This window comes from Hypanus sabinus, chromosome 28 (assembly GCF_030144855.1).
Source record: "Hypanus sabinus isolate sHypSab1 chromosome 28, sHypSab1.hap1, whole genome shotgun sequence".
In the NCBI taxonomy this organism is placed as follows: domain Eukaryota; kingdom Metazoa; phylum Chordata; class Chondrichthyes; order Myliobatiformes; family Dasyatidae; genus Hypanus; species Hypanus sabinus.
The window spans coordinates 28,240,761-28,267,659 of record NC_082733.1 but is presented as its reverse complement, the minus strand read 5'-3'; the positions used below and the strand labels follow the sequence as shown (position 1 = coordinate 28,267,659).

Sequence of the window (26,899 nt, the reverse complement as noted above, 5' to 3'; positions counted from 1 at the left end):
AACTTTTACAGAAGCCACACGGGAAATAGTTGGCTCTGTGCACACAGCAATTGTGATGAAGGTGAAGTCAGAGTTATGTCATTCTTTATCTAGTTCACTATGCATCTGAGCAATGAAGCATCCCACATGAGATCTGTTAAATCTGTGCCTAGCAAGCAGCAGGCTGACATTTCTTTCACTTGGCAGTGTTAACAGAATCACCTGCAGGAACAGAGCATCCAGACAATACAGTAAATATGCCCACTCAAAGGACAAGACAAATATAGCGGCACCCTCGACAACTGGTTTTGGAGAAGGAGTACTGGGCAATGAGCTGAGCCAATGTGAACAAGAATGTCTGGCCCTCCTAAGTTGCAAGGAGGTGTGTCTTAGAAATATTGTTTATCAAACCAGATGGTTATGGCAGGACCGTCCACTGTCAGACACACGTCAAAGAAACTGGCTAGAGTGCACAGGAATGGTGTATTGCAGGAAAACTTTTCATCAGCTCATTTAATCTAGGAAAGTTGGGTGTCTCCAGCAAAAAAGGATCCCAAGCAATTTAGGGTTCCCTCATGAATACACTGTTTGTTGCCATTGACAACCTTTTGTTATATCAACAAAATCGTTCTGTAAAGTGTCTCTACACTCCTAGCTGTATAAACTCTACAAAGCTCTGAAGACATGTAACCTTGGGTTATGAACACGCAATTTATGGACACTCTTACACACAAGAAATTCTGCAGATGCTGGAAATACAAAGCAACACACACAGAAAATGTTGAAGGAACTCAGCAGGCCAGGCAGCATCAATGGCAATGAATAAACAGTCAATGTTTTGGGCCAAGACCCTTCTTCAGGACCGGAAGGATGCCAAAATAAAAAGGTGGAGGAAGGGAAGGAGGATAGCCAGAAGGTAGACAGGAGAAGCCAGGTGGGTAGGAAAGGTCAAGGGCTGGAGAGGAAGGAATCTGATGGGAAACAAGAGTGGACCATAGGAGAAAAGTAAGGGGGGGATGGGAGGGTAAGTGATAGGCAGGTGAGAAGGGGTAATGTAAGAGTCTAAAGTGGGGATTAGGAGAGGAGAGGAGAGAGGGATTTCTTTTTACTGATAGGAGCTATAGGTATTCATCCCATCAGGTTGGATGCTACCCAGACAGAATACAGCGTGTTCCTACTCCACCCTCACACTCACATATGAACGTCATGTCATAATTTCATTAAAAAGTCTGATGTACATACCAATGAATAGCAGAACCAGTTTCCTCTCTCTACACTTTTAGTGACTGTTCTTATCAGCTTATGGTGTCATTCATTACAATACTGTGAAGGTATGGTTACTGTCTTGCCTGACTTGTGAATTTTCTGACTTAAAAACAAAATTAATTTATGGATGTCTGTGAAAACAGAAGCCATTCATTATTTAGACTTGGCATGTTGACTGAGTTCCAATCTTATGGCACAGTAAGGTTTCTCAATGTAATGCTTCTGCACCAGTGCCGGTAAAATTGAATGTATTGCCTATTTAGTCCTGGTCCGAAGGACTAAGTCATAATTGAAAACATAGTTTACACTTACACATAGCTGATTCACAAAGTCCCAAAATTACAGCTCCCACTCAGCCAATGCATGCTCACTGAATTGCTGTTGTTAGCTGAAATTTCTACAAGAATTTTACCTTTAAATATATATATTTTAATCCGAATTGGAGGGTGGCAGTTCTGTGAAGTAAGCAAGCCACATGGAACAAACGCCAGTGGAGGAACATCTAGGAAATGGACATCATAACATAAGATTTAGAATGGCCAAAGAAAGAACTTCAATGTGAAGATTGTCAATTGGACAAGGGACTACTTAAATGGGATCAGAACAGATCTGACCTGGGTAAACTGGAATCAAAGGTGAACAGGCATATTGAGTTATGGAGGGATTTTTGGGGTGGAAATGTTTCAACTACAGTCTAGGGAAATTTCTATGAAGGGAGAATGATAGGATAATTAAATTCAGAGTTCTCCAGAGGGATGGAAATAGAAACAAATAGCTTTGACAAAATGCTAGTTTATTTAAAAAAAATGAGAACCAGGCTAGAAATCAGAGGGGACCCATAAATAATATTAATAGAGACAAAAAGAAATTACAGTAAAAGTTAGAAAGTAAACATGCAAAGAAATCCAAAAATATAATCCTGCTGAACAGTTTCGGCCTAAAACATTGACTGTACTCTTTCCCTAGATGCTGCCTGGCCTGCTGAGTTCCTGGAGCATTTTGCGTGTGTTGCTCAGCATCTGCTGATTTTCTCATTCCCAAAAATATAATGCCAGCATGTAAATGGGAGTGCTTAGAGGAAGGGTGGAACTGGTCAGACACTGAAAAGTAACTCGATTTCTGGGGGCATGTGGCATCAGAGAAGATACAGGTGGAGTCTTGGTAAAGGAAGATGCAGTTCAGTTTCTGAATGGGTCAAAAATTTGTTATAGAAGAGTTATTTGAAAAGTGACTGTGAATTGAGTGAATACGTGGGGGTCTACTTCTGCTTGCTGAAGAAAGTTAAGGGAGGTTATAATTTTTTAAACATCCATAGGTCTGTGGTGGAGCCTAGGGACTAGAAAAGTGCAAATGTTACACCTTTCTGAAAAAGAAAGAGCACTGGGATAAATCTAGTAACTGTAGGCTAATCAGGTTAGAGTTGGTAGTTGGGAAAATTTCAAGGAATAAAATAATCAGAAACATTAGCATTGAACCATCTTGTCTTGGAAGCAGCGCCCTGTCACACACTTTTTCAACTAATCATGAACTTGCAAACCTTACAGAAATGACTTATTGACCTTAACAGCATTAAGGAGAACCACCACAGCACCTCCAGGCTAATCCTATAGGGAAAGTTTTTGGCCCTGTTATCATTATACAAGTCCTCTCTCTCTAGGTTCTTCACATCTAGAATGTGGTGGTCAGAATGAAACATTATGTTCCAGTTATGGTATAAGCAATATTTTGTAAGGTTCAAGGTAACCTTCCAAATTTTGTTGCTTTTTCACACAACAGAATCTTGCATAGATATTATAACGAGTTGCTTAAATGCCACAATTAATTTATGAGCATTATGAATGCAGGAATAATTACCAGAAAAAAATTATGATGTGTTTTACAACAATGGAATATACTGTGCTTTTGATTGTAAGCCTCAGGAATTCGAATCTATTACTTAAGATCTTGACTTACTCTGATTCTGGCACTTCAGGTGTTCCAGCTGGGATACTGATTTGAAAGTTAGTGCCTTGTCTCCTTAATTACTCATTCCCACCAAAGATCCCCAGCTGATAGCTCTCCATGGATTATTAAGGAAGGGACAAAAATAACAACCTTACATAGAACATCGAAAAGTGCAGCATAGTACAGGCACTTTGTCCCACAATGCTGTGCTGACCATTTAACCTACTTTAAGATCAATCTAACCCTTCCCTCCCACATGGCCCTCCATTTTTCCATCATCCATGTGCCTAACTAAGACTCTTATAGATCCTTAACATTCAACATCTACCACCACCCTGACAGTATGTCCCAAACACCTATTATTGTGTAAAAAGACCTACATCTAATATCCCCTCCATACTTTCCTCCAAACACCTTAAAGTTATACCCCCTTATATTAGCCATTTCAATCCAGAGAAAAAGTTGATCGATGTCTCTTTTCATCTTGTACACCTCTGTCAAGTCACCTCTCATTCTCCTTCACTCCAAAGAGAAAAGCCATAACTTGTCCAGCCTGTCCTCATAAGACATGCTCTCCAATCCAGGCTGGTAAATCTTCTCTGTACCCTCTCTAAAGCTTCCACATCCTTCCAGTAATGAGGTGACCAGAATTGAATACAATACGTATTCCAGGTGTGGCTGAACCAGTTTTACAAAGCTGCAACATTACCTCATGGCTATTGAACTCAATCCCCCAACTAGTGATTATCAACACACCACTTGCCTTTTTAACCACATCCACAGATCTTTTGATAGATCCCTCTGATCCTCTACACTGATAAGAAAGCTCCCATTAACTTTGTATTCTGCCTTCAAGTTCGACTTTCCAAAGTGCTTCTCATTACAATTTTCCATATTGAACTCCATCTGCCATTTATCAGTCCAGATCTGCATACTATCCATGTCCCACTGTAACTTACAACAACCTCCTACACTATCCAAAACACCATCAACCTTACATCGAAACATTGTGTTGTCACTTGTATATTCATCATGTTGTATATTGATACGTTCACAGAAAATTGCCTGTTAGAAACTGGGCATATTGAACCTGAATATGATCTATCAAGATTCACAAAATTAGTTATGTCATGTCAAGATGAAATTACTTTATAATGGGACATTTCAGCATATTAACTCGTCATGACTGTTTCAAACAATTTTACTTTCCCAACCAAAACTCTTGATCATATTCACTGTGGTTCCAAATGAGACTAAATCAAAGTGAACACAATGAATTACAGTTCAGCAAACATCTATTATAAACCACCATTATAAGTCTATATATTGTACACATTAGTTCTCAGTCAGGGTAACATGGTAACAAAGAAATCGATGCACCTGGTTAAGATTTGAAGAGTTCATCTGAGATGGGTTTCTGATGTTTAGAGGTAATTCATAAATTGCTGATTTGCCACATCTGTTTCTATAAATGGGTTATTAAATGAAATGAGTATCCACTCCAGTGTAAATGGGACATTTGGCACTGATTACTGTTCTAATATGATTTCCTGGTCTTAGAAATTAAATAAGTAATGAAGTCTAGAATTTAGTCAAGCAAGAATATTTACTGGGAAAAATTAAGACAGTCTGATGAATTTAGAATTACAGCTTAGGTTTTCTATAGATGCTTTGTCAAGCTTGGCTTGATGTTGCTAGTTATCCTGGCTAATAAGATTGATGGTGACAAATACAATTGCCACAGATGAGATAATTTGCATTGTAGCTTACAATGGAAGCAGAGCACACACTTGCTGGCATAGCCTATTCTTTTTGAACAAATGCGAGCGAGTAAAGTAGTCTTGTTCCAGAAAGTAAGTACATAATATCAAATATGGTTTCACTCTGCAGAAATTAACAACATTAAACATGTTTTGGTGCTTCTGTCGTGGTTAAATAGATTATCCCAACCATGTTTACACTCTGTGTTTTATGTTGGATTGGAAGGAGACATTACTCATTTTCAGGCTTGGTCTTTCTCACTTGTGGTTCACAGCAGAGCAGATGGAGAAATCCCAAAATGAATGACTCATGTTTTTTTTCTTTTTAAACAAACTCTCCTTCCCTATCTTTCCTGTGCTTTCTCAATTTATGATACATTTGTGAGATATTTGTTCTTCAGTTGCAGACAATAAACAGTCCAAGTCCTTACCTAAAAACTTGATGTGAGATTCTGAGCTTTGACTGTTCTCTTCTCCATTTTAATTCATGTTCTCTCAAGTTCTCTTCTTCCATGAAAAATTCTCATTGCCTGTTGGGATATATACTCCACACTAGACGGCAGGAACTCAGTGCCCAATAGTTACCCTTCTATATGAGCCTAGAGAGCGTGTTCATAGGTAAATCAAATATGAAGAATGTGTAGTTCATCTTGGAATACAACTTTAACCCTGTGTGACTTATCAGGAATACAATATTGGGTCTGTCATTGGCTGTCACAAATAGTTGGAAAGGATTCAGGGAAAAAATGAATTGAGGCCAGCACTCAATGAATTTATATAAGCTGAAGCTTACTGTACAGATCTAATGCAGAAATGTGTGGATACATGGAACTTGGATATAGATTAAGCATGACTTCAGAGAGTGGTAGAACACGCCTGAGGGACAAAATGACCTACTCCTTTACACAGTTGAAATTCAGTTGAATGAGAATGATTATGTAGCGAATTGATTTCAGTGGAGTGTTTACACAAATATGGAATGGAGCATTACAGTTGGAGTTGGACCAATGTTGGCTGCTGTAAACAAGCTCACAATTAACCGACTTAAATTGTATCATTGGAATAATGTGACCTTTTCCCTCCATATCTTAACCATATAACAATCACAGCACGGAAACAGGCCATCTCGGCCCTCCTAGTCCGTGCCCAACTCTTAATCTCACCTAGTCCCACCTACCCGCACTCAGCCCATAACCCTCCACTCCTTTCCTGTCCATATACCTATCCAATTTTACCTTAAATGACACAACTGAACTGGCCTCTACTACTTCTACAGGAAGCTCATTCCACACAGCTATCACTCTCTGAGTAAAGAAATAACCCCTCGTGATCTCAGAAAAGGCATGTCGAATGTCTTGTCTTACCTTTTAGTCAGAAATGTGGTGGAAATGAATGAAGTCCAATATCTGTCATGAATACTAAGTGGCTTTACTGCAGAGATTTTTAGGGCGCAGTAGGAGCTACTATGTGATTTCATCTAGCTGGTTTTATGGGGTGACTACCCTAATACCCTAATACCCTAATAGCTTAGGGTATTTCATTCCATGTCCAGTTTTAAATTAGATTAGCTTTAATTGTTGCATGTACTTATAAATGAACAGTGAAATTATTCATTTGTGTTAATGACTAACACAGCCGAGGACTGTGTTTGGGGCAGCTCACAAATGTCACCATGTTTCCATGCCAATATAACATGCTCACAACTCACTAACTCTGCCCATAAGTGTTTGGAATTTAGAAGAAAACCAGAGCACACAGAGGAAACCCATGCAGTCACAGAGAGAATGCACAAACTCCTTGCAGACAGCAGTGAGAATCAAACCTTGATTGGTGATTGATGGTGCTATAAAGTGTCACATTAACCACTGATCTATTATGCCATCAGCATCTAGAACTAGATATTGGGCCATAGATTGCCTGATGTAGAGTACTGTGCAGAAGTCTTAGGTATATATATTGTATATAGCTAGGGTGCATAAGACTTTTGCACTGTACTGTAGTAATTTTATGTATTGCTACAAAAAAATTCATGACATGTGAGTGATGATAAACCTGATTCTGATAAGGGTCTCCCTTTTATGGACTGAGAGTGGGAAGGGTGCAGGGAGAGGGGAACCATGGTTGGAACAAGGGGAAGGCAGAGAGGAGAGAGTGGAAAGCACCAGGGAGACATTATGTAATGATCAATAAACCAATCGTTTGGATTCAAATGACCTTGCCTGGTGTTTCAGGGCTGGGTGTGACTGCAGCCCTGCCATTCATTTGTGTCACCTGTCCCAAAACCTTCCTGCCCAACTCCACCCATGCCATTCCCAGCATTCTTTGCTCCCAACAGATTTACAAACCCTCTCTCTGCTCAAAGTTGACAAATACAGTATATGCAAAAGTCTTGGGCTCCCTAGCTATATATATATGTGCCTAAGGTTTTTGCAAAGTGCCTTAGCAGTTAAATGTTACTTTGGATCAGGAACAGCAGTGATTAGTCACATCAGACTCCATTTCTGGTGTAGATTACTGTATAAAGTACTAATTCACCTATTCATTTATCCACGCCATTTTTTGTTAATAAATTAACTCCTAATAACTTTACTAATAAAGTACATTAAACACTACACCCGAATAGAAAACCAGAATAATTACAAATTAGCCAGAAGTAATCATAACCCACATAAAGGACAGCAGTTGTACAAGAGCAAAGATTAATTGCAATAACTTAATTGAAAATCTATTATTTTGGAACTTATAATTGCTTGTACCAAATGAAAAATGCCTATGTTATATCCATTCATTGTTTTATAATTTATTTTAACTGTAATTTGTCTCAGTTTTTCCCAACTTGTCTGATTTATTTATTTTTTCCTCAGGATATTTCAATGGCACCTTCAATTGTATCTCCTTTTTTCTCATTGTTTTGCTTACTGATTTCATGGATCAATACATTTGACTAATTAAGCTCATGTCCTATAACCAGTACTAGTCTCATTCCATGGTTCTGCAGTACTTTCTTTGTATTTGATCTATTTATACCTTATCATATTAGAGAATGCATTTTCAATATTATTCACTGTAAATAAGTTTTCTTTTCCTTTTTGGCTCTCATCTTCTTTTGTTTCATCTGGTCATTTACACCTCTGCCATTAAAGGCATATTAACTGAATCTGACACGAGTAGGATCACTTCTATTTAACAGTCAGTCAAACGACAACAAAACAGAATACAAGAAAGAGACAGAGGGGCTAGTTACATACATAGCGTCAAGGCAACAACCTTTCCCCTGTGTCAGTTAAACAAAGGAGCTGGTCATTGACTCCAGGAAGCAGGGTGGGACACATACCCCTCCCTGTCTGTGTCAGTGGTGTTCAGAGGGCGAAAGCCGAGAGCTTCAAGTTTTTGGGCATAAATCAGAATCAGGTTTGATACCCCTGGCACATGTCATGAAATTTGTTAACTTTACAGCGGCAGCACAACAAAATACCTGATAAGCAAATATAGAGAAAAAAACTGAATTACTGAGTGAGTCAGTGTGTGCGTGTGTAAAATAGTTAAGTTGAAATAAGTAGGGAAAAAAAACAAATAAAGTAGAGATATAGTGTTCATAGTTCCAATGCCCAATTGGAAACTGAATGGCAGAGGGGAAGAAGCTGTTCCTGAATCACAGAGTGTGTGCCTTCAAGCCTCTGTATGTCTTTCCCAATGAGAAGAGGGTATGTCTTTGGTACTGAGAGTTCCTTACAACTAAGAAGTTGCCCTGCTCTAGCTATGTGAATGCTATGGGTGTAGAAAGTGCATCAGCATCTCCTGCATTTCCTCAGAAAGCTATAAGGAAATTCAGCATGTCTCAGATGGCCCAAACTAATTTTTACAGATGGACGGAAGAAAGCATCCTATCCAGATGCATCAAAGCTTGGTATGGCAACTGCTCTGCCAAGACAGCAAGAAATCGCAGAGAGTTGTGACTGCAGCCCAGGCTACCATGCAAACCAGCCTTCCCTCCAATGACTCCGTCTGAACTTCCCACTGCCTTGGAAAAACAGCCAACATAATCAATGAGATTTCTCACACAGTCAGTCTCCCTCCCAGAAGATAAGAGATCTTGACAACTAGATTCAAGGATAACTTCACAAGACTCTTGAACAGACCTCTTCTAAGATAAAGATTAACACGCTACCTCATCAAGGCCCTTAGACTTTGTCTATTTGCACTGCGCTTTCTCTGTATCTGCATATATGAACTATATTCTGTATTCTTATCTATGGAAAAGATCTGTCTCAATATCATGGAAACAAAATGTATCTTAGTAGATGTAACAACAATAAACCAATTACCATTGGCCTTCACCGCCCAGGGAAGAACATCAGTGGTTTCTGAAGCAACTGCCTCATCTCTGGAAATATCTTATTAAGTCTCTTAAACCCTCTTTTACTGAGGTAGAATTAGAAACCAAACAACTTTCTTATAAACAAATCTCATGCTCTTGACTCTAATCCATTTTGTTCTTCTTGTCTCCTCTTTTGTTTAGATTTTGCAGTGCTGCTTCATTTACAGTATTCCAGTTGCTTCAGAATTCTTTCTTATTTTTGGGTCTCCAAGTTCTCCATTTACTCTTGAAGTGCCCTACAATCTTCTGCACTATTCTAGTCTTTTCCACTCATTGTTGTACCTATTGCAAGTATTTATTTATTACTAACATGTATGCTAATTATTCTGTAAACTCAGTAAGAAAAAGGATCTTCAATGCACCCTGGTGTATATGACAATAAACTAATCTAATCTAATCTTCTGTTTCAATCTGCACAGTCTAGCAACCCTTTTATTTGCTCTTTCTAGGCACTTCAGTATCAAAGGCATGGCTCCTCATTATGATTCACCTGCAGGCTAATGGCTAATCCCAGAGGATGGTTAACACTCACGAAGCAGTTTTACAATAGGCTTGCTTCTGGAAAGGTGGACAAAACTAGTGGGGAGAGGCTGTGCCGAAATCTCAGCACTTGATGAAAGACCTGCTGGAATGTTACTTCATTTATTATCAAAAGGGCAGATCTTTACAAATCTCATATGCTATAAATGTTACATTTTCCCTTTCAATGGAAATAGTTACTGACAGTTACAGTTTTGCTGGTTTCCTCACCTTTCACTAAAATAAAACTAATTCAAAATTTCATGAATCAGTTCCCCTGCACACAATTTTCTTGCTCTCATCACCCATGTGTTTGTTGAGTTTCCCTGCAGTCTTGGCTGTTGTGCTCTACACTGTCTTTGGCAATCTTCTAGGTTACTTTTATTTTAAGGAAGTGACTTTCCTTTAAAAAGCAAGTGACGTAGAATTGCCTCATGTTTAAAATGCCATTTTTTAAAATCAAGGAACAAAATGTTAAGTAAATAGAGAATTTACAGTAAAAGACTCTCAAACAATTCAATACAAAAGTAAACAAAATGACTATTTCTTAATACCCATTAAAATTCAAAAAAAGAGAGCAATGGTTATTTCTGTGCAATGATCCTTTAAAGGAAATACTGCAGTTTCTACAGACTCCAAAAGTTTGTTTTGTAGAACTTTGAATCTCCATTACTCTGCCTTTTCATCTCCTATTCATCCATTGTCAGAAACCATGGCTCCTTAAAGGAAATTCTGCAGTTTCTTCAGATTCTAAATTCATCTTGTATGCCAATGAACCCCCCAATACTCTGACATTTTCTTCTTTTAGTCATAAATCATGGCTCCCGTTATGCTTTTGCAAAGATCCTGGATGCACGAGAAGATTGGAACCAAGGAATTACAAAATGTTTGATTTTGTGAACTATAAGGAAAACAGGAATATTGTTGTTGGTCCCTTGTCTTATCCATCAGGATAAACTGATCTCTTCTTGCTAGTACCAGGAGATAAAAGAGACTTTGGTCCCACACCGCTAAGTTCAGGAAAAACTATTACCCTGCAACTATCAGACTGCTGAACCAATGTGAATAACTTCACTCACCTCAGTGCTGAACTGGTTCCACAACCTACAGACTCACTTTCAAGGACTTTATAACTCATGTTCTCAGTATTATTTATTATTTTATTATTATTTACACAAATTGCCTTCTGTTGGACATTGGTTGTTTGTCAGTCTTTATGCACAGTTTTTCATAAAATGTGTTGTTTTTCTGTATTTTGCTGTAAATACCTATAAGAAACTGAATTCCAAGGTAGTATATACTAACATATATGTACTTTAAAATAATAAATTTGCTTTGACTTTGATTTATGAATACTGGACATATTTCTTAACCACGGAGTTTCTTTCAAAAGGAATTATTTTCCACATTTTTCCTTATTTTTGTTAAACAACAACCTCTCACTCAATGTCAGCAAAACCAAAGACCTGATTATTAAATACAGGAGGAGGTAACTGGAGATCCATGAGCCTGTCCTCACCAGGGTAGCAGAGATGGAAAGGGTCACCAACTTTAAATTCCTCAGCATTATCATTTCAGAGGATCTTTCCCGAGTCCAGCATGTAACTGCCATTACAAAGAAGGTATGACAGTGCCTCTACTTCCTTAGAAGTTTGAAAAGATTCGGCATGTTGTCTAAAACTTTGACCAACTTCAATGTAGACACGGTAGACAGTATACTGACTAGTTGCATCATGACGTGGTATGGAAACACCAGGGTTCTTGAATGAATAGAGCTACAAAAAGTAGTGCTTACAGCCCAGTCCTTCACAGGTAAAGCTCTCTTACTTCTACAAGGAACACTGTTGCAGGAAACTAGCATCCATCATTAAGGATCTCCATCATCTAGGCAATGCTCTGCTGCCATCAAGAAGGAGGTACAGTAGCCTCAGGTCCTACACCATCAGGTTCAGGAACAGTTATTACCCCTCAACCATCAGGCTCTTGAACTAGAGGGGATGACTTCATTTACTCAACAATGAACTGGTTTCAAAACCTATGGATTCACTTTCAAAGACTCTACAACTCACATTCTCAATGTTATTTATTTACTTACTTACTCACTTCTTGCATTTGTTGTTTGCACATTAGTTGATTATTTGTCTTTGTTGTGCATAGTTTGTCATTGATTCTATTCTGTTTTATATTTACCGTGAATGCCTGTAAGAAAATCAATCTCAGGATAGCATATGATGACATATATGTAGTTTGAAAATAAACTTACTTTGAACTGTGAATGGGAAAATTCTTTTGAGATGCGATACAAAAGCCAAAATACTTTGGATATCAGAAATATCAAAATCTTGGCAAATGCTTCAGATGGAAACACTTCTGACAGAAATTCAAAGAGCTGAACCAAATTCTTTCTTTCTTTACAGATATTGCCCAACCTACTGAGTGTTCCTAGCTCTCTCCTTTTCTATACGTTTGACTCCCTACAAAAGCTGAGGCTTCCTCATTTTCACCTTGTTCCCTGGCATTCATGGTCTATTATATACTGTTTCTGCATCTATAATCTCTCTTTAACCTCTAATTTTATTTTTTTAAATAAATTTTTAGTCTTTATAATTGTTGAAAGTTGCTTTAGTTGCATGTCTTACTCTGACCAATACACCACAGCAAGTTCCTAATAACTGTAAAATGTGTAGGGCAAATAATGTTGATCCTTGATATAATGTTACTTCAGAGTTTTGAGGCACATAGTCATGTACATTTTCAAAGATCTCTTCCCCAATTAAAACAGCCTTTACATGTCCTTCAGATTCAAAGAATGGAGATTTGGAATTATCCATTGATTCTTTTGCTAACTTCATTAATTTATGCTATTTCAGTGCAAGGAACAAAGCATTTAAGTATTTGTCAATCCAAGAAGCTCTCAATGAATGGAAGCTCCAGATTTTCTGTGATTTGGTTGCATACAGGGGAAAAATTAAGTCTTAAAAGCTGAAATCATAGAATACAGCGGTTTGCCACATATGTTAATACCAGAAAACAATTAATCATTTCTATGAAAATTTCTATGAAAATGTATGTTTGGTCATTTCTGGGGTGCAGTAATATCGTCTGAGCATTGTCAGACTTGGTTGTTTTGTCACATTTTCCTCAAATCTCCGAGCCAGACTGCAGCAGAGCAATACATTAGTGGGTGCATTATCACTGACCCCAAATTGCACTCAGCTGTCAAATGGGTTTGTTTGACATTAGATGTTGTACAGCCATGACAATTGGCTGTTTCTAATAATATACTGCTCCAAATAATAAATCCCACATTGTCACTCAACTGTGCAGTGCAGCAAACTATGAAGTGCTTTCATACTGTACATGATAATTAACAATAGATTCTTCAGTGGACTTTTAAAGCAACACTTTTAAAGCCTTGAGGGCCCGTCGGACACCAGTGATGTACTTCAGTAATGAAAGACCCACTGTTGTCAGATCTGACCGATGGACAATAAGCTTTCAGTTCTATTAGGGTTTAATCAGGTTGCAAATCTAATGACAAAACTGTTGTTTCTTTTAAGATCTAAGTACTGTCTAGTCAGAATGCATATTTGGTTGAAAAAGACCCAACAAATTAAGAAACTCATATCTTAACAATCCATAATCAGTTTATAATCTAAGTTATAGTAAACTGAATGAGACTGTGAGTATTAGAGGAGCCCTCATTTGGGAATGTAACAAACTTTGATTTTACCATTTGAAAGTATGATGCTTATTTTCACTGTTACATTCACATTCAAAGGTTGGGAAGGACTGGTGAAAAATAATTGCTGTAATTAAATGGCATTATAATCAAGTTATCGCCTTTCAAAGTGATTTAATTTCCTGACATTAAATCCTGAAGAAGGGTCTCGGTCCAAAACGCTGACTGTTTATTCATTTCCATTGATGCTGTCTGACCTAGTGAGTTCCTCCAGCATTTTGTGTGTGTTGCTCTGGATTTCCAGCATCCATAGGCTTCCTCGTGATTGCGATTTAATTTCAATTTCTAATTTTCCTAACAGCAATGTAGAGCAGGTTTGATGCAATGAACTGGTTTGTGAAAATAAAACTCGTTTTATCTAATAGCTTATCAAAACAATACTTGCGTCTGTCCTGCTGAGCAAGCTACAAATAAGTACGTTTTCATATCATCTGTTATTTTCATTGGACAGAACAGCACAATGTACAAAATGAATCAAGTTTTAAAGCATAGAGTTGTCACTTTGGCTAATATAGCATTGATTTCTCACCTAATTGTTTAATTTATCCAATTGGCTAAAAAATCATTTGGTATTAACAAAATAAAACACAATTAAGATAAAACTAGATTATATTTAAACAGATAGATGCCAAAACATATATTATAGAAATGAAATCATTGTAGCTTCATGTGCCTACAGAAAATAATTATTTTGAAAGAGGCTATTTTCCAACATTTTAACTCCGTAATAACTTGCATATCCTAATTTCATTCACTCCAATATTGAATTAGAATTTATTTAGATCTTACATCCTACCAAAAACAACGCGAGGGAGTAAAAATCTTTGCGTTATGACTCCATTGCAATATACAGATATATGAATTTAAAAGTCTAATGGCTTGTAGAAAGAAGCTGTCCTGTCACCTGTTGGGCCTGGCTTTAATACTGTGGTAGCATTTGCCAGACGGAAGCAACTGAAACAGTTTAAGTACAAATGTTTGAAATTGTCTTCCTAAGTCTCTACCACCTCCAATTCCTGAAGTCTCCCTAAAATTCTCCAATTTGGTCAAACATTTGGTTACATGTCCAAAAATTTCTGTAGCTGGCAGCGAGTTAAATTCTTGCCTAAATGCACTCAGTTGAAATGCCTTTTTGAAAAGTGTTTTAAGACATTGGAAGGTCCTATAAAAACTAAAGTGATTGTCTGAACTAAGCCATATTAATATTGGGAATATGCCTATTGGCGAATAATGGGAAAACAAGCTTGCAGCTGCTATATATTTACCATATAACAAATACCTAGTTCTTTGGTGTCATTAATAGTGAATGAATTTGTCTAACAAAGCCACAACAAAATGATGGTTTCTACTGAATTTTTCAGGGTTTGTTGCCAAAATGAGAGAGGCTTAGTGCATCTAACATTCAACAATGGTTTTGATGAGGAACAGAGAGACCAGAAGTCACTAATAACTGCAAACTGACCAGCCAGCTCTCTGTCAATAGCCCTCCAAATAGAGGAACTCCTCTCACTTGGACCCATTGTTCACCATGTGCCAGGTGAAGACTTCAGCAACTTTCACCTTCACCAAGTTGCAAGGTTCATGATGGGAGGTGAAAATGTCCTGCTGGTGGAACACACCACACATTTCTCAATTTCAGAACATTCTGCCCTACTGTCAGTAGCATCAACTCATGGAAAGTGGCAGTTTGAGTAAGTCAGCCATTATGTCAAAGGAAGAGTGTGACAGTTCTGGAAACACACTCAAATGACACATGAGAAGTTAGTGTAATGATTGCAGTGTTGATATGGTTATGTCTTGTGCTTTAACATCCATTGGCAAAGATTCACAAGGTGTAATTTAGAGTTCCTTGGCACCTGCTGAATCCAAGTGGTAACAATTGAATTCATGTCCACAGATCCATAAAGGCTGGTGTTTGTGAGGTGTTTATTGCTGACAACCATTGCTGGGAGTCAGCATTTGTTGTGTTAACTGAAGAGGTACAGAAGAGAAGTAGATAAGTGACCAGATCCAGTGGCCATGGTTCTTTCTGCTGTCCATACTTATACCCAGTCTCAGAGCAATGAACAACCTGCAGGAGAAACTCTGTAGGTCAAGCAGCATTTCTCTCCATACCCTCCCACAGATGCTGCTCGACATAGTGAGTTCTTACAGCAGATTCTTTGTTGCCCCAGGTTCCAGCATCCATAGTTTCTTGTGTCTCCATACTTAATACTTGGTGTTTGCATCATCCTATGCATTTGGTGTATAAGTATTGCTGAGTTTGGAAAGGTAGGTATCAAATTAGCACTGATATCACCCCTCCCTTCTCTGTATAATTCAGTTTGTGCACCTACTGTAATCTGTAATTTGGTGGGCATGACTATAGAGGAATTGAAATTAAAAATGCATACAATTGAGCCCATAGCATGTGGAAAAAAGATATGACGGTCAATGTCTTGGCCAGCATCTACCTTATAACTGAGCTTGCCTTGGAGAGTCAGAACGGAGGAGGAAGCGGATGAATTTCATTCTTATCTTTGTGGGACTCAGGGAGAATTTAATTTATGCAGCAATATAATAGATGAAGAAACCATCTGGTTTTGAGGTGTGTGAAAGATACATAACCAGTGAAATTGGATCACCAGTGTTCAAAAACGTTCCATCTGTATATCATTTCCTTGCGGTATTAGCACTGCATTGCAGCAGACCAGAAAATAGCTATTTTGTATGGAATGCTGTTGGGTGCAATAGTTCCATGGGAAGCTGACTTCTATGGGACACAGTGGCATGCAATCTGAAGTTGGTTTTTGGGCCACATGGGTATAGAATCACCAAATGTTTTCAGACAGTCAATAATGAAGACAAATTGACACACGCTTTGCTTGGTACATACTTAAGAATAAATCACTTGTACATTTATTAAAATAAAAGATGATTTGAGAGTAGATTAAAGTACTTTCTGTACATGCCAATAAAATATACTTACAAACTGTGGAGAGAGAACTTTGTTGTTACAACTTGATTTTGTGTGTGTGTGTGTTTTTTTAAATCTCTTCCAGGAACTGTGGATATTAGTGGCTTTTTCCAGCTTGTTGATCCCCATGCACACAGCAGCTTATGGTGAAAGTACACTACACAATTTTAGGTATGGAAGAAAGAGTAACAGAGTGACCTTTTCCAAAGTAATCAAATTGTTCATCCTGTAGTTTACATGACTAAATAATTGAAACAGCTAAGTGATAGAAATAATGAACTTTTGATTTTTTAGTTTAGAGTTACAACACAGTAACAGACTTTCCAGTCCATGAGACGGGCAGCACCATTACACCCATGTGACCAATTAACATACTACACCATGCATCTTTGGAATGTGGGAGGAATACGGAACACCTGGAGGAAACCCACACAGTCATGTGGAAAACGTGCAAACACCTTCCAGAGTGTGACAGGAATTAAATCCAAGCTGCTGATGGTATAAGAGTGTTACAATAACTGCTATACTACCATGCTGCCCCAAAATATAATTCCTGTGTCTGAAGCTCTTAGCCAGAGCTACAGTATAATAAAAACAGTGTATTTTATTTGTACTTAAATAATAACAGAATGCCACCATACAAGTGAAGGAAGAGCAAACTCATATATTCTCTGATTACAACTTCAGAATATCCCCAAAGACTTTGCTGGTAACTTAAAGCTTACAGATCTGTTGCGTACACTCTACAATTGACAAGTGAGGTTTATTGTCATTTAACTACATAACATGCATATAACATATATAATGTATATGGAAACAGGACAACATTTCTTCGAACCAGGATATAAAACACACAGCACACATAACACACGATAACTTATGAAGGTAAGGATAAAATCTGCAAATGAATCACACATAAATAACAAACTTAAGTGTATTAATATTAAATATTGTAAGGTACGGAACAGATTAACTAGTGACACTTCAAATACATTGCGGCCGGTTCAGAAGCCTAATGGCCTAGGGCAGAGGTCGGCAACCTGCGGCTCCGGAGCCACGTGCGGCTCTTTGATCTCTGTGATGCGGCTCCCCGTGGTTTGTTAGCTTTTGAAATGTAATTCGAAATTTGAAGATTATGGTGATCTTGTACAATCTGAAAACTTTGCGGAGACACTGTTTCCTGGCACATCCGAACCGGCTCACAATTAGCCACCGTTCCGGCTAAGGGAGATAGCCTACGGGGGTTTGTGAGTACGTGTCTTTTGGAGCATCCGCGCCCACGGGGACGGGTTGAGGGAGGCTTTAAAGCAAGGCTGTTTAGTTCGAATAAAGTTACCTTGACTGCAGTGTCTTTATTTTAGCGCTGCGTGTAGCACACTGCTACAACGTGTTTTTTATCGCTATTAATATACATCACAACTGCCAATGCCTGACACCCGCCAGTGCGCGCATTCTTTTAATTCTTCGATCCAAGGTAGGCTACCTATGGAGTAACCTTCAACCCAACGTCTTTTTTTCGGAGTTCAAAATGTTTTTGTTGCATGCAGAAATGTAATTTCGTTTTCTCTGCAGGAGTTCATCAATTTCATAAATGCAACACATTATAGTTTGTTTATACATAGCATAAAGGCAAAAAAAACCCGTTGTATGCAGTGTTATTTCATTTTGTGGCTCCCAGTGTTTTCTTTTCTGTGGGAAATGGGTCCATATTGGCTCTTTCAGTGGTAAACGTTGCCGACCCCTGGCCTAGGGGAAGCAACTATTTCTCATCCTCACTGTTCTTGCTTTTATGCATCATAGTCTCCGAGCTGATGGTAGAAAATCAAACAGGATGCTGGATGAATGAGTGGGATCCTCAATAACATCAAGAACCCTGCATATGCCGCATTCCTGATAAATGTCCCCGATGGATGGTAGGGAGACCTCTATGACCCTCTCTGCTGCTCTCACAGTCCTTTGTAGGGACTTCCGGTCTGATGCTCGGCTGCTCCCATACCATATGGAGATACAGCATTAGGATGCTCTCAATGGTGCTCCATTGGGGGCTGGGAGCCTTGCTTGTCTCAATCTCCTTAGGAAGTAGAGGTGCTGCTGTGCTTTCTTGTTCAGGGAGGTCAGTCCATTGGCTAGTACCCAAAATACCAATAACTAGTTAATTTCTCAAGGGGTGTTGTTTGATGAATGAATAATAGAAAAGTGAATTTCCTGTTTCTTTTAGCAAACGAGGCATGGGATCTTTTATACTCACCTGAGTAACACCTTACCCCCCCCCCCCCAAAAACAGCATGTCTGGCATTTTAGCGCTAAAGGTCAGCTTAGATTGTGGTCCAGAGTCTGCAGCCGCCAGCTCATATCCCTGGACTGTAGAAGAGTGGCTGCACGTAACTCTCTAGTTCTGACATTCCGTTTTATTGAAGCAGGATAGGGTGCACAGCTACTATTAGACAGCAGATATAGTAGTACCGACCAGGGATGAATTTCTAGGCAGCAATTTCTGAGAACTGAACATGATAAATGTGAAAATCTTCCAGTGTTGACAGTAATTCCTGCTCCTCTGCTGGCTGCTCTGACACAGACTTTGCAGATGCAATCCATATAGAATCACCAATCAAATCTGAAGTTTAACTTCGTATATCCCATTTTGAGTGTAAAATCTACTGAAAATATTAAATCTCTTTCAGTGAGTGATTTAAATTGGATTATTAGAACAGAAACAAATCCTGAATGGACACTCTGATCTAAAAAAAGGTCTGTACAGTCAACCCTCAGAATTACATTTAATAACCCTTAGTTTTAAAAAAATATGTATTTTTTAATTTTCAAGTTTATAATATTTCACCATTCATCATGCTCCTATGCTCCAATTCTTGTTCTTATTAAAGTGTTAAAAGGTTAAATAAAATCAGCATTTTTTTCCCCAAAATTCAAAGTAAGTTTTATTGTGAGAGTACATATATGCCACCACATACAATCCTGAGATTCATTTTCCTGTGGCCATACTCAGAAAATCTACAGAATCGTAACTCTAACGGGTTCAATAGAGGATCAACCAGAGTACACAAGGCAGGAAACTGTGCATAAATAAATAAATAGCAGCAAATATGGCTAGTAAATGCTTGAAAATTCCTCCATCCAATCTGTTTGTGAATTCACTGATGCTAGGTACAACAAATCCCCATCACTGAAAGTGCCAATTCTAATGCACATCAAAAATAAAGGGAAAATCTATGTTGCAGGTTAATTTAGTCTTAGAAAGGTGTTTATATGAGGTTAACAGTGAGAACTGCTCCTTCTCCCATTTCTGGACCAATGCTCATGCTAGGACATAGTGGTTTCTTGACTCAGGAATGAGCTGAGGGCCGATATCATACCTTCAATCATTATGACCTTTTTACTAAGACCACAGCCTAGAAATGCCCTAGGTTCAAATCCAGCTGGCTCTTTGCATGCTTTCCATCCATGCTGGGTTGAGCATTGAGCTAGCAACCTGGACTCAAAAAAAAACCAGACAAAATGCTAAAGAAACGGCAAAGTTGCTGCCCGATGCACCATAAGGTATGGAGAGGAATAACTAACAGCCATTGTGCTGGTTATTTAGAAAGCCAATACTTTACACTCAGCTTTGGTCTTTTCTTCAGTACTTAAGTATTAGTTTGTTTAAGATTAAATATTTAATATGAAAGGGCTATCTACAGGTAAATGGCAAAGCAACTGCAAACAATATTTTGTAAAATTTCAATTAATACAATGTAAACAATGAAAGAAAAGTAGGCACACAGATTATTTAAATAGTAAGCCTTAAAAAGTTTTGTAGTTTTAACTGGTTAACACTTTTCAATGGTACCAGGATTAAATAAGTTGGTTTGGAAGTGGTCTGTTGAATCCAGCCTTAAAACAATTCGTATGCCAGCTGGAAATGTTATTTCTTAGAAACCTGTGAAATCCCATCCTCAGCAAGAAAATTGTGTTTGGAATGGCACCTGTTTATAGTTCACCTTCAGTTTGCCCTTTGTAAACTTCAATGTATCATGAGTGTAATCTTGCCATCCTGAACCATACAATATACTACAGCTCTGAATCTAACGTGGGCACCTCCGATTATGATCGAATCAAGTTTACAGAATGGAGGATTCCTAAGAATTCTTTGTGGTATCTGCACAGATTTGCTGGGCAGTTTGAGAACTAGGCTGCTAATTTGGCTGTAACCTGCTTGAATCAGATGGTGGTAGAGTCATCACTGACTTCGGATTTAAAATGAATGCTGAGTTAAGCAGTTCAATGCAGACCCCAACTGAAGACCTGAGAATTCTTCGGGTGTCACTTCTACTTGTCACCAATATCAATGTGTTGCTCATGGAGCTGGAGGAATCGTCTCAAAACGTACAAAAAATTGTAATAAGAGATACAGTAATTTGAGTATCAAAGGAAACAGCAATCTTATTCAATCAAACTAAGTGACTGATTAAGCTCTGTCATTAAATGTAAGGTAAGGGATTATACTCTGTAAATCTTAATCCCTGTTTTTCTGATGTAAAACATGGACGGCTGGCTCTAAAGACATAAAAAGTAAATAAGATACTGGATTCTGTGACAAAGGGCATAGGTTTCAAAACTAATCAATCCCTGTCCTTGTTAAAGTAATACATTGAACATGACAACACACACAACATTCTGGAGGAACTCAACAGCCAAAGCTCATCTATGGAAAGGAATAGACAGTCGACATTTTGGGCCAAGATCCTTCATCAGGGTCCCGATGAAGGGTCTCAACCCAAAATGTAGACTGTCTATTCCTTTCCACAGATGCTGCCTAACTTGCTGAGTTCCTCCAGCATTTTGTGTGTATTGCCTTGGATTTGCAGTCTCTGCAGATTTTCTCGTTTGTAACACTGAACATGGAGTATTTTGTGGACTTTTGCCAAGGACATGACAAAGTGCTACGTTTGTGCAAGCTCTTCCATCCTAGAAAGGACAAGACAAAGTTTCCATGGCAGAGTTAATACTTAAACAAAAAGCAACCAGAAACCATGAAGCTAATTGTACACTATCCCAAAATGAACTTTGGGAGTTCCTATAGTACGTCATATTGTCTAACACTCCAAAACGAAACAAGCACAGTACATTCTTAAGAAACACTTAGCAGAGAGAATTTTGGTCTTAAACTTATTACCATTAGTTAATTTAATAGATAATCTGGATCTGGAGTGCCAAGAAGTCAATTTTGAGCAAAGATTTGTTATGAATTATGGTACTGGTTCACAATGTCAGCCACATATCCAAAAGAAACCAATTTCCATTGTGCAGCCAGCCACTATTATGATTCTTGTACAATACTTAAGCAAAAGTCTTAGGTATATATGAAAAGTATTCAGCTCCCTTGGAAGTTTTTATGTTTATTGTTTTGTAATATTGAATCACAGTGGATTTAATTTGGCTTTTTTTTGACACCGATCAACAGAAAAAGACTCTGCTGTGTCTAGGTGAAAACAGATCTCTACAAAGTGATCTAAATTAATTATAAATACAAAACAAAAATAGTTGATTGCATAAGAATTCACCCCCTTTAATATGACACACCAAATCATTACTGGTATAGCCAATTGGTTTTAGAAGTCACATATTTAGTTAAATAGATGTCACCATGTGCAGTCAAAGTGTTCGATTGATTATAGTTGAAATACACCTGTATCTGGAAGGTCCAACTGCTGATGAGTCAGTATCCTGGCATAAACTATGCCATGAAGATAAAAGAACACTCCAAGCAACTCTGCAAAAAGGTTATTGAAAAGCCTAAGTCAAGAGATGGATACAAGTAAATTTCCATGTCACTGAATATCCCCTGGAGTACAGTTAAATCAATCAGGAAGAAATAGAAGGAATATGGCACAGCTGTAAATCTGCCAAGAGCAGGCCATCCTCAAAAATTGAGTGCCCATGCAAGGAGGGGACTAGTGAGGGAGGCCACCAAGAGACTTATGACAACTCTAGAGAAGTTACAAGCTTCAGTGGCTGAGATGGGAGAGACTGCACATCTGCTCAGTCCCTTCACCAGGCTCAAGTACTTCACCAATCACAGCTTTGGGGGAGAGTGGCAAAGAGAAAGCCACTGTTGAAAAACACTCACATGAAATCTCGGCTAGAGTTTGCCAGAAGGCGTGTGGGAGACTCTGAAGTCAGCTGGAAGAAGGTTCTATAGTCTGATTAATTCAAAATTGAACATTTTAGAAATTAGACTAAATGCTATGGTTGGCATAAGCCAAACACCACAGATAATCAAAAGCACACCATCCCTACCGTGAAGCATGGTGGTGGCTGAATCTTACTGTGGAGATGCTTCACTGCAGCAGATCCTGGAGGGCTTGTGAAGATAGAGGTTAAAATGAACGCAGCAAAATACAGGGAAATCCTGGGGGAAAACCTGACACAATCTGCAAAAGAACTGTGACTGCACAGGTTTGTTTTCCAGCAAGACAATGACTCCAAACATAAAGCCAAAGCTACACAGGAATGGCTTAAAAACAATAAAGTTAATGTCCTGGAGTGGTCAACTCACAGTCCAGACCTCAATCTAATTGAGAACTTTTGGCTGGAATTGAAAAGGGCTGTTCACTCGCAACCCCCATGTAATCTGACAGAGCTTGAGCAGGTTTGTAAAGGAATGGGGAAAAATTGCAGTGTCCAGATGTACAAAGCTGACAGAGACCTATCTACACAGACAAAAGGCTGTAACTGCTGCTAAAGGTGCATCTACTAAACACTAACTTGAAGGGGGTGAGTAATAAAGCAATCAATTATTTTGTAATAAATTTAGATCAATTTGTAGAAATTTGTTTTCACTTTGACATGAAAGTCTTTTCTGTTGTTCAGTATCAAAAAAGCCAAATTAAATCCACTGTGATTCAACATTGTAAACCAATAAAATGTGAATGATTTTTATAGGCACTGTTTAGAGCTAGGATTTTGCACATTCCTGTATTTCTCAACGTGGAGCAGAGAGCAAGCTTTTAAATCTTGTGGGAGGAAAGGATGTTGGGAATGGCAAGGGTAGAACGCCGCGGGATGGGTGTTGGACAGGTGACAGAGAAGGATTGCCAGGGGCAGCATTGGCTTGTGTACAGACACACTTCACCCTGAGACGCGAGGCAAGGTTATCTGATTCCAATCAATTGGTTTATTAATCATTACAGAAACTCTTTGGTGTTTGCTGCTTTCTCACCTCCATTTCTCTTTTCCCAACCATGATTCCCCTTTCCCGGCCCATTTCCCTCTTTCAGTCCTCAACAGAGATCCAGATCAGAATCAGGTTTATCATCATTCACATGTGTCATGATTGTATTTTTATTGGAGCTGTACAGTGTAACACATAATATTACTATGGTAATGTGCAAGTGTCTTAAGACATCCTAGCTATATACATGTGCCTAAGATTTTAGCACCGTATTGCAGCATTTACTACTCCTGTGAATATATTTCTGTTTTATGCCCTTCTTTCACTATATTCTAATGTTCAACTTGTTCCTGGTATTACTATGATGATTACAGCTATCTCAAATAATAGCTTAGAGGAAGTCTTTTCTGAAATCAGGCCGTTTCACATAGAAAGAAATTACACTTTGCTTGAGTGCAAACTCCTTGGGATAAAAATCTGGAGGTGAGAACCAATTCTTAAGACCTGCTGAACCAGCATTCCCAATTTGCTGATTGAAAATAACTGGCAAGTTGTTGCTAATCATTAAAAAGCGCACTGACAACAGGTGGCTGAGGAATAGCTGCAAGGCCATGGAAACTGCTCAGTCTTCAGCACCTTATCCATGATGAGAACAGACTGGGAAAACATGACTGCTCAACACACTGCTTAAAAATCATCCTTCTGTGTAGGGTATGGATACAGAGCAGTACAGCACAGGAACCGGTCCTTTGGTCCACAATGTTTTGCCAAACAAATCAGATTAGTAATTATACACTTAACTAAACAAATTAGGCTTGCAGAAGGCTGCAGTATTAGCACACAATAAAACACAGAACATTACAGAACAGCCCTTCGGCCCACAGTGATGTGCCAACTTTTTAACGTACTCTAAGAACAATCTAAACCTCCCTCTCACATACCCCCCCCCATTTTACTATCATCCAAATGCCTATCTAAAGAGTTTTTTAATTGTATCTAATGTATCAGTCATTACCACCACCCCTGACAGCACCAACCACTCTCTGTAAAAATCGTACCTCTGACATCTCCACCCACCCATACGTTTCTCCAATCACCTTAAACTTATGCCCTCTCATATTAGTCAATTCTGTTCTGGTTAAAAAGTCTCTGGCTGTCCACTCAATCTATGCCTTTTATTAACATGTACACCTCCTCTCAAGTTACCTCTGAACCTTTTTATTTTTTAAATTGCTAACTTTTTCTTTAAGTCTTTTGTTTACTTATCAAAATTTTGGTTCCTCTGCTGTTTTTGTTCCCTTGGGTCAACTGTTCAGTCTCTTGCTTTCTGCTTCACTTTTTCTCTCTTGCCTTTCAATCTTCATACCTCATGTGGGAGAACAATTTCCCCTTCATTAATAGAAAGGCTCGGCAGAGCTTGTATTTCTTGTGGCTGTTGGCGAAATTCCACCTTCCCCAGAACATAATGGTGCAAATCTACACTGCCATCATAGGGAGCGTCCCCATACCAACCATTACTGTCTGGTTTGGTGCAGCATCCTCAGAATATGCAATTGAGAACTGTTAGGTCAGCAGAAAAAGTCATTTGTGGCAATCCACCATCACTGCAGGACTTGTATATTTCCAGGACCAAGAAATGGACAGGAAAATCATTGCAGACACCACCCACCCTGCAAACTGCCTTTTTCAAAAGCTCCCTTTTGGAAAGCACTACAGGGCTATTAGAACAAAAACTTCACGCTACCATAACAGTTTCTTCCCCCAGGCAATTAATCTGATCAATCATTCTAGTTAGACACCCACCAACACCTCTATCTATTACCTCAGTCCCTGCTTTAAAGTAAGTATTTTAAACTGCTTTTTAATGATGCTGTTTACATTGTAAATAAATACTGAAATTATTTACTTATGCACATTTTATTCTATACCCGACTTTAAACTCTTAAGTTATTTGTATATAATTCTTTATTCTTTAGAATTGTTGAATGTTGTTGTTTTACATTGCATGTTGTGCCAACACACCACAGCAAATTCCTAGTACGTGTATATGTATATGGAGAATAAAGCCGATCTTTGTTCCTTCCTGTATTTTACTGCTTTGCTACTTGTCTCTGCCAACTTGCTGCATCTCTGTTCAGAGACTATATTGCTGTGGGTGAGTACTGGTTTACCTGCTGGTTGTATTCTTTAATGGTGCAATAAAGCTGAGAAGTAGGTCCTTCAACATGGTGAGTCTGCACTGACCATAATGACACATTTACACTAATCCTACGCTAATGCCTTCAAAGTTCAAAGTAAATTTGTTACCAAAGTACACATATGTTATCATGTACAATCTTGAGATTCACTCTCTTGTGAGCATACACAGCAAATCTAAGAAAAACGATAGAATCATTGAAAGACTGCACCAACAGGATGGAAAAAAAAACAATGTGCAAAATACAACAAACTGTGCAAAGACAAAAGAAAATAATAAATAATTAAGAAATAAACAATAAATATCAATAACATGAAGAGTTCTTGAAAGTGCATCCATAGGTTGTTGGAACAATAGAGTGATAGGGGAAGTGAAGTTGAGTGAAGTTATTCCCTCTGGTTCAAGAGTCTAATGGTTGAGAGGTAATAACTGCCTCTGAACCTGGTGGTGAGGGGCCTGAGGCACTTGCAATTTCTTCCTGATGGCAGCAGTGAGAAAAGTATGGCATGGCCTGTGTGGTGGGGATCCTTGATGATGGATGCTGCATTCCTGCAAAGGCTCCCTGTGCAGATGTGCTCAATGGTGGGGAGGGACTGGGCTGTATCTACTAGTTTTCACAGGACTTTCCATTCAAGGGCATTGGTGTTTCCATAAAAGGCTGTGATGCAGCCAGTCCACCACACATGTATAGAAGTGTGTCAAAGTTTTACATGTCATGCTGAATCTTTCTAAGAAAGCAGATGCAATGCTGTGCTGGGCACAGGACAGATTCTCTGAAATGATAACACTGAGAATATCAAAGTGGCTGACTTTCTCCACCTCTGGTCCCCCGATGAGGACTGGCTCATGGACCTCTGGTTACCTCCTCCTGAGGTCGATAACCAGCTCCTTGGTCTTGAGGACATTGAATGAGAGATTGTTGGTGTGGCACCACCTATGCTTTTCAAACCATGCTGATTTGTCATGACCTTTGATTCAGCAAAAAAGTTG

The 26,899-nt window shown here is 38.6% G+C and overlaps 1 protein-coding gene across 7 annotated transcripts in view; it reads right to left on the bottom strand.

Annotated features, from left to right (window-relative positions):
* The window catches only part of sema6dl (sema domain, transmembrane domain (TM), and cytoplasmic domain, (semaphorin) 6D, like), a 368,382-nt gene that overhangs the window by 141,198 nt on the left and 200,285 nt on the right, over positions 1 to 26,899 (bottom strand). The window contains exon 1 of one of the 7 annotated variants that reach the window (XM_059952810.1): positions 22,228 to 22,307. The exons of the other annotated variants lie outside the window; for them this stretch is intronic. The gene's annotated coding sequence lies outside the window, so the exon portion shown is untranslated. Of the gene's footprint in view, positions 1 to 22,227; positions 22,308 to 26,899 lie in introns of those variants that run through there. 7 annotated transcript variants of the gene reach the window in all.